Raw genomic sequence first — 8,617 nt, forward strand, 5'->3', positions numbered from 1 at the left:
GCAGATTGGAGAAGAGAGAGCAAGCGAGAGAGAGGAGCGATGAGAGAAAGAGAAGGAAAGAGAAAGAGAAGGAATGAGGGAGAGAGAGGAGAGAAGGAGAGAAGCTGTCATCGACTCTGGTGGACAGTTGTAAAACATCACAGCCTACCTAGCACTTGATCAGTAAACGCACCTTCTCAGCCTCCAAGAAGCTAGAATGAAGACCCAGGTGCTCTGCCCCGGACTGGAATCGAGAGCTGACTTGGATACAGTACTGATGCGCCTGATCCCCTTTTGAAAACAGAGTATTTGTGTGGGGGGGGTGGAATAAAAGGGGTTTATAAATATTTTCTGTTACCTTGTTTAGTTTATTTAAGAGTGTGTGTGTGTGTGTGTGCACGCTCGCACTTGCTGATGTTGAGTAGTCAAAGGCTTTGTAGACATTGGTGATTCTTTTTGCCCAGTAGACACTTTCCCTCCATTTGGGGGCGCTCTCTGCTCTATAGCTCTTGGTGGGACGTGGCGATAGCCTCTGACTACAGAAATCAGATACTCAGTACCAGCCTCTCTTGATGCAGAGATGCAGCCAAACAGATGCACCCATATTAGACTTCAAATCATGAGCTCCCTCCAGAATCTATTCTGGGGATAATGGCAGCAGTTACATCCTGTTTCCAGAGCCAACAGTATAAGAGGTTCTAGTCACGTATCCAGCATCAGTCACGTTGGTGACAGTGGTGCCGCAGTCAGAGCTGTCTGTGCTTAGCGGCGCTTCCCACCAAACCACTTTTCAATGTGATTTTGGGTGCTGTTCCGGGGTGTGTCACTTCTGGACACAGTTTGTATATAGACCATTTCTCCTCTCCTGGAATGCGTCAGAGTTACCTGATATTCTGTCATACATTGCTTTTCTGATTAAGGGTTTGGGTTCATTTTTGTTTGCAGCTAGGAATGCTGATTGGTTCAGGAATGAATTGGCTCATATAACTGAAAAGTCCAGTGATGGCCCTGCTTCAGGTAGGGTTGGTTCTAGGTGCTCAACTATATACTAGGACTCTCTTTTTCTTCAGACAGTCTCACTCTGTTGCCCAGGCTAAAGTGCAGTGGCGTGACTTCAGCTCATTGCAACCTCCACCTCCCAGGTTCAAGTGATTCCTACCTCAGCCTCCCAAGTAGCGGGGATTACAGGTAAGACTGGGTTCTGCCATGTTGGCCAGGCAAGTCTCAAATTCCTGACCTCAGGTGATCTGCCCACCTTGACCTCCCACACTGCTGGGATTACAGGCATGAGTGAGCCACAGAGCCTGGCCTAGGACTCCTGTCTCTTCAGATCTGCTTTCCTCCACGTGGATTTCTTTCCCAGGAAAGATCTTGGTACATCAATAAATGAACTTATTCTTTCTCTCTCTTCCTGCCGCCCAAGATACCGAAAGGAAAGAAGTCCGAGGGGAAGAAGATGGCTCTGGCCCCTGCTGTGGTGAAGAAGCAGGAGGCCAAGAAAGTGGTGAATCCCCTGTTTGAGAAAAGGCCGAAGAATTTTGGCATTGGACAGGACGTCCAACCGAAAAGAGACCTCACCTGCTTTGTGAAATGGCCCTGCTGTCAGGTCGCGGCGGCAGAAAGCGATCCTCTATAAGCGGCTGAAAGGGCCTCCTGCCATGAACCAGTTCACCAGGCCCTGGACCGCCAAACAGCTATTGGGCTGCTTAACCTGGCCCACAAGTGTAGGCCAGAGACACAGCAGGAGAAGCAGCAGAGGCTGTTGACCTGGGCAGAAAATAAAGCTGCTGGCAAAGGGGACGTCCCCACTAAGAGACCACCTGTCCTTCGAGCAGGAGTTAACACTGTCACCACCTTGGTGGAGGAGAATAAAGCTCAGCTGGTGGTGACTGCACACGCCGTGGATCCCATTGAGCTGGCTCTTCTTGCCTGCCCTGTGTCGGAAAATGGGAGTCCCTTATTGTATTATCCAGGGGAAGGCAAGACTGGGACGTCTAGTCCACGGGAAGACCTGCACCACTGTCGCCTTCACCAGGTTAATTCAGAAGACAAAGGCGCTTTGGCTAAGCTGGTGGAAGCTGTCAGGACAAACTACAGTGACAGATGTGATGAGATCCGCTGTCACTGGGGAGGCAATGTCCTGGGTCCCAAGTCTGTGGCTCGCATGGCCAAGCCTCGAAAAAGCAAAGGCTAAAGAACTTGCCACTGAACTGAGCACTGTAGAGTTTTGTGTAAATAAAAATAATTGAAACGATAAAAAAAAATGAACTTATTCTTTTATATCGAACAACTACATAGGATAGGGATTAATAAGAGTTACTAGCAAAAAGCAAGAAGGCTTTGAAGAAAGTCTTTAAAAGAGACTATTATTTCTAACATTTTTTTAACAAGAAAAACTTAAAAAAAACTTTTTACTTTCTACAAATGTTATCACTTATCGATCTAGTTGTTATCTTAAGATGTTGTATAACGTATGATTAACACAATTTTCCTGTGAAAATTCAGATGAACTCTCGTGAGATCCTTAACACAGTCTTTTCATTTTGTCATTCACAGGGAGTTATTGTTTACTGCTTTCCTGAAAGCACTTGCAAACCGCTATGATACAAAATTGCAAGAGATTCATAAAAAAGGACTCAAGCACAGGTATCTGATAACTTTGACATCACACTGCTGGCCCCATTAAACTGGGGTTGTTCTTAGCCTTACAGCCCTGCAAAAGGAAGCTGGATGACTTGATAGAGACTTCAGAGAAATTGCTACGACAGTTTCTACCTGGACAACCTTGGTGTCTGATGCTGTATTGGCCACACAGAAAGGTCCTGATGATATCACCAGAGACGTCCAAGCTGCAAACCAGGAAAAGCCATCAGACTGAAACTGCTGCATCAGGAGAAGGAAAAAAAACATGCTATTTTTATGTCAATAGATGCCCAAATCTTGGATCTTTAGAGATGTAAAGATCAAGTCCAGGTACTCCACTAGATTTGGGAAACACCGTCAACTGATCTATTTCAATCAAGAGATTAAATCTTGGCTCTTGGGGACCTTGGTTTCAGGATATTTTCCAATCTCTTGACATACCCTCTCATTAATCCTACTGATGACATCCCCTATGTGTTGATTCTCTCAGGAGTTTTAAATGCTTATCAGTAGCCACAGAGTCATCACTTGATCTCAGGAGGATGGAGCAACAAAAACCGCTTCAATTGGAATTGTCAAAAAAAAAAAAACAAAAACCGACTGAAACCCTGCTTCATGATCTTCAGAGGGCCACGTGGAAGCTGAGTGTAGTGCTAAGCAGTGGGCCACACTCTGAGTCCGACTGAGAGAATGACCCAAAGTGGGGGACTGTTAAAAAGAAAAAGGAAAATAGATGACCAGGTGCAGTGGCTCACGCCTATAATCCCAGCACTTTGGGAGGCCAAGGAAGGTGGATCACTTGAGTCCAGGAGTTCAAGTCCAGCCTGGCCAACATGGCAAAAAGCCGTCTCTAGAAAAAATATTTAAAAATTAGCCTTGTGTGGTGGTGTGCGCCTGTAACGCCAGCTACTCGGGAGGCTGAGGCATGAGATTCACTGGAACCCAGGAGGTGGAGGTTGCTGTGAGCTGAGATCGCGCCACTGCACTCCAGCCTGGGCAACAGAGCAAGAAGACCCTGTCTCAAAAAAAAAAAAAAAAAAAAAAGAATGAAAGCCCTAGGCCAACTAGCCATGGTCATGTACCTGAACCTGAATTTATCCCGATTTCCCCTCAAATGCTGTTTCTAACCACACATAAAAATTAAGCCTTTCTTCCTTGCCAACCTGAAAACCTTAAGTCAGTACAAATAAGCTTGTGCCGCTCTGTCTGCACGCTAGAGACGAACGTGCCGCCGCATTCACGCCTGGTAAGCTGCACTGCAACTGCTGGGTCTCCTCTTACTGTGTTCAATTCGAGGTCTCCTAGTTCACAAATGATTCTTTTGCATGCACAATAAACCTTAAAAATTCTTAAATTGGATCTGACTGTATTTTTGACAAAGTATGATTTTGCTGTTGGTTTCTGATAGTTGGCTTTGGTGTGATCGTTACTGCTTGTATTTCTAGCTTAATGGATGTTTTATTTGGATTTTATTAAATGACTTTAAATATTTGTGCTGCAGAGGTTCACGGCTAGGAGGGCACCATGCAGAAGGGAAGGAGAGGAGGGGAAGGGAGCGCTGGAGGAGAAGGGGAGGGAAGAGGGCCTCATGTGTCTAGTGGTGTCTCCCAGGGTCTCTGGGTCAGAGAGCTCCCAAGGGTGGCAGCAGCTTGGGGGCCTTAGAATTTCGGGGCTCCAGCCATAAGTAACACCTGTCCTGTGAGTTTTCACAGGGCATGCAAAGCAGGCAGGCTCTAAATGGCTGACAGTTTGATTGTTGGGACTATTTTAAAAATAACTGGATTTGTACAAATTTCAGTTTGGCAGCAGTGGGCTTTTGAGCTAACAGATGTGAATCCGTATTGAAGAAATAAACAACCCCCTGGGTCCATACGCCCAGGCCATTGTTGGCTCATTTATAGAATGGCAGCTTAGCGACAGCCCAGGCTTGAAGATTCTAATAACTTAAGGTGGTAAAGGCTCCCTCTTACTACAGCGTGCACTGGATTGCGGAGAGGTCATGTGTTTGAGGCTGGAGGAAGTGGAGGTGGAGCCACACAGCCTAGAGTAGCACGAAGAGTTGATGGAGGGTGTGGTGGTGCTCACTGGTAGCTCCAGCTTTGGGGGAGGCTGAGGCAGGAGGATGGCTTGCCATGATCTCATCACTGCATTCCAGCCTGGGCAACAGAGCAAGACCCCATCTCTTAGACATAAAAACGAGCTGATGGAAGTGATGAAGGGCACTGCACCACATGGAGTTACGGACACATGAGGAAGTGGTGGCTGAATGACGCTGACAGTGCAAGTTCCCAGCGTGTGACTTCCTTCTGTGAAACCCCAGTGGAAGAGGCAGGGCTCAGGAGAAAGGCTCAGACTTGGCAATAAAACAGCAACCACGACCAAAACAAGACGGACGCCCTCGCACAATTACATTGTAGTTTACCTGTGTTAACTCATTTAGCCCTCAAACAAATTGCCGAGGCATCTTTTCCCATTGCGAAGCTGAGCGTGAGCAAGTTGGATCATCCCCTTCCAGAACCGAGGCTTTGTGGCTTGGGTAGCTGGGGTGCGGCCCCGTGTCTGGCTGTAGCGAGCCTCTGCTTGGGTGCTTGGCCCTGCCAAGGCGGTGGCGCCGGTTGGTGAGCACAGCTGCGCACGGGCTGCCCCCAGTGTCCACCTTGCTGTTCTCCTCTGTGCATATCCTAGGCCCACCATGGAGGCCACTTCGTCCACTGGGCCCTGGGTGGCAGCACCAATGGGTCCTTCCACTGCACTGTGGCTGCTCACAGGTGTCCCAGGAACGGCCACCTCGTAGAGCGGCTGGGCTCCCATGATCCACCGCCCAGCAGTCATGGAGAACAACCCCTTGCCCTCAACCTGGAGGGGTCCAGCATTGGATTGGCTGCGGGGCCCATCTCTCAAAGCCTATGGAAAAGCTTCCGGGTCTTTCTGGCTTTTCTCCCTGCATTCCATGATGACCACAGATGTGGAGGGACTGCACAGGATGCCCTCTTGGCTTCTCAGAAAACACAAGTGAGTTCACTTCAGCAGGCAGAGCTGTGGGAACAAGACCGAGGACTTCTCAAAACGCCTGTGCAGGGATCTTAGTTGTGTTAGATGTAGAGGTGGATAAACGGAGTTTTCTGAGTCACCTGTGCTCTTCTGGCCTGGCCTGAGCAAGGCCCAGGGCAAGATTTATTTTTGTCTGACATGGAGCTGGGTCTTGGTGCTAATGAGCTTTTTCAGGCTTTGACTCGGGAAAAACAGTGGCTGTGAGGAGGATTGGACTTTTAGGTTGGGCCCTGGGTCTCTCGGACAAATTTACAATCTATTACCTTCCAAGACTTTCTTCTTCAAAGCTGCCAGCCAGACTGTCCATGGCCCCTCCAAATCTTTCTATAACATTCATGGACATCCCACAACCTCAAGGACAGTTACCTTGCTTATTGATTTCGTAACTGGAAACTGTATTGTTTTGCTTAACACGTGTTCTTAAATTTACAAAGGTAGACTTGTTATGAAAATTGCTTTGGGGCTGTAAAAACTTACCTTTCAAGAATGAGAAATTTGGCCAGGTGCAATAGCCCACACCTGTAAATCCAGCACTAGGGTAGGCCAAGGTGGAGGATTGCTTGAGCCTAGGAGTTTGAGATCAGCCTGGGCAGCATGGCGAAACCCTAGCTCTACCAAAAAAAATACAAAAATCAGCTGAGTGTGGTGGTGCACGCCTGTCGTCCCAGCTACCCAGGAGGCTGAGGCAGGAGGATCACTTGAGTTCAGGAGGTTGAGGCTGCTGTGAACCAAGATCACACCACTGCACTCCAGCCTGGGTGATAGAGGGAGAGTGAGACCCTGTCTCAAAAAAGAAAGAATGAGCAGCTGGAAGAAAACTAATATGGCAAAGCACTTACATAGATCCTAGGACTTTTACATGGAAGGTGTCATGAAGGCAGGTAGGGTTAGCTCCATTTCACAGATGGAGAAGCTGAGGCTTAGAGGTGGAACCCTGCCCAGCGATACAGGATTCAGACCCCAATACGCCTACCTGGAAAGCCCTTCCCCACATATTATGCTGTCTGTAGAGGGAAAAGGATAAGCAAAGAATGAGGACTTTTCAAGAATTCACTTAGAATGTCAATGATAGAATCACGTGTGGGTATCTTGAGTCTGGCAATATAAATGACTAACTGTGCAGAAGCGAAATATCACATGACCTGCTCCTGCAGAGCTGCCCGATTCTCCAACCACAAGCATGACTCACACGGCCAGAGTGCACAACTCTGGATAACATAGATCTCAAATTCCGGCATATGATGAAGATACGGGAAATTTTAAAATTTGAGACAGGGTCTCGCTGTATTACCCAGGCTGGGTTGCAGTGTCACGATCTCTGATCTCACTGCAGCCTCCACCTCCCAGTTCAATAGCGGGATTTCGGCTCACTACAGCCTCTGCCTCCCGGGTTCAAGCGATTCTCCTGTCTCAGCCTCCTGAGTAGCTGGGACGACAGGTGTGCACCATCATGCCTGGCTAATTTTTGTATTTTGGGTAGAGACAAGGTTTCACCATGTTGGCCAGGCTGGTCTCGAACTCCTGATCTCAGGTGATCCACCCGCCTCGGCCTTCCAAAGTGCTGGGATTACAGGCATGAGCTCCTGTGCCCGGCCTAGTGTCCACATACATTTAGGAGAGAGCTGTTCATGGATGGATAGAATAGTAAGCCACCACTCTAGGCCTGCACAGGGGTAGTTCAAACTGTTTTCCTGCTAAAAACACATGGCCAACACATGGCCACCTCCACCCAGGGCTCCAGGCCAGAGTGGACCTTCTGTAATCCGGGAAAGGGACACAAATAAGCCTTTGCAGAAGATGTGAAGGCTCAAAAATTCACTCACTCATTGTTCATTCAACAGATTTTCATTAAATGGGGCCTGTGATAGGACCTGACCAGTTAGAACTGGGAGGTCAAGGGGATGTTGGGGCATAAGGCTCAGAACCCATGTCACTGCCCTGTCTTTGGAGCCTTGGACAGTTGTCCAGAGCACGTGTGGATCACACAGTTAATAATAACAATAATAAAACATTTACTGAGTGAATACTACGTGCCGTGCATTTCGAAGCATTTTACATATATGGACTTTTAAAATCCTTACACCAACCCTCTCAAGTAGAGACTAATGCTATCTCCATTTGACAGATGGAAACGCCGAGACATGCTAAGCAACTCCTGCGAGGACGCACATCCAGGAAGTGGCAGAGCCAGATTGCAAGTTTAGACAGCTGGGCTTTGGAGCCCATGCTTTACACCCTAAAAGGATACAGCTTTCTCACGCTGACTGTATGATGGACTATACCGTTTGCTGAGAGCGACGGCAAGGAAAACCGAGCTGGCCCCCCAAGCAGAAAGCTGCTCAGGGTGTTCTAAAGTAATAGGCAATGTGTCTATATCATACACCAGTGAAACTAGTTCCACGGGGTATGTGACCCTGACCCGTGGCTCCCTCGTGGAGAACACTAGTTTGCCTTTGATCACTGGTAAGTAGGCACCAGCTGTTTTCCTAGTTTATTTTTGTTCTATGAGAAAACATAGAACACCTGTTTGTTAATAATGATTACCTGTTCAGAGAGAATAAATACGTGGGTCGGGGTCTGCTCAAGGCTTTCAGCCCAGAATGCTGTCAGCCCCTGAGGCTCTCAGCTCAGAAGGCTATTAGTCCCCCCCGATAGTCCCATTTTGCTGTTCTAGCTTTGTGTCTGTTTCTTCATTCCTTCAGCACCATGTGGGTGGGGGTCTCTATGACCGAGCTGCTCTCGGTATTCTCAGAGGAGAGGAGCAGAGCCTCTAGAGGTGCTTTCTCAGGCACATCCCTCACCTTTTCTGGGTTCATGAGTTGTCTTCTGTGGAGCGAGCAGATCTACAGTCACGCTAGGGTGTGGTAAGAACCACACAAGGCTCTGCTCAGATCCATCCTGGTCCTGATGCCCACAGCAAGCCTGGCAGGTCCCACGGACACTT

At 48.1% G+C, this 8,617-nt stretch overlaps 1 protein-coding gene across 4 annotated transcripts in view; it reads left to right on the forward strand.

Annotated features, from left to right (window-relative positions):
• Positions 1-3,405, forward strand: part of LOC108286323 (apolipoprotein L6-like) — a 34,190-nt gene extending 30,785 nt beyond the window's left edge. For 2 of the 4 annotated variants that reach the window (XM_017504030.2, XM_017504033.2), the window contains exon 7: positions 2,536-3,405. The gene's annotated coding sequence lies outside the window, so the exon portion shown is untranslated. The remainder of the gene's footprint in view (positions 1-2,535) is intronic. The other 2 variants (XM_037729773.1, XM_037729774.1) reach the window with 1 other exon arrangement.
• Positions 3,406-8,617: the final 5,212 nt, after the last annotated feature.

The sequence above is a fragment of the Cebus imitator genome, unplaced genomic scaffold, assembly GCF_001604975.1.
Source record: "Cebus imitator isolate Cc_AM_T3 unplaced genomic scaffold, Cebus_imitator-1.0 Scaffold317, whole genome shotgun sequence".
In the NCBI taxonomy this organism is placed as follows: Eukaryota; Metazoa; Chordata; class Mammalia; order Primates; family Cebidae; genus Cebus; species Cebus imitator.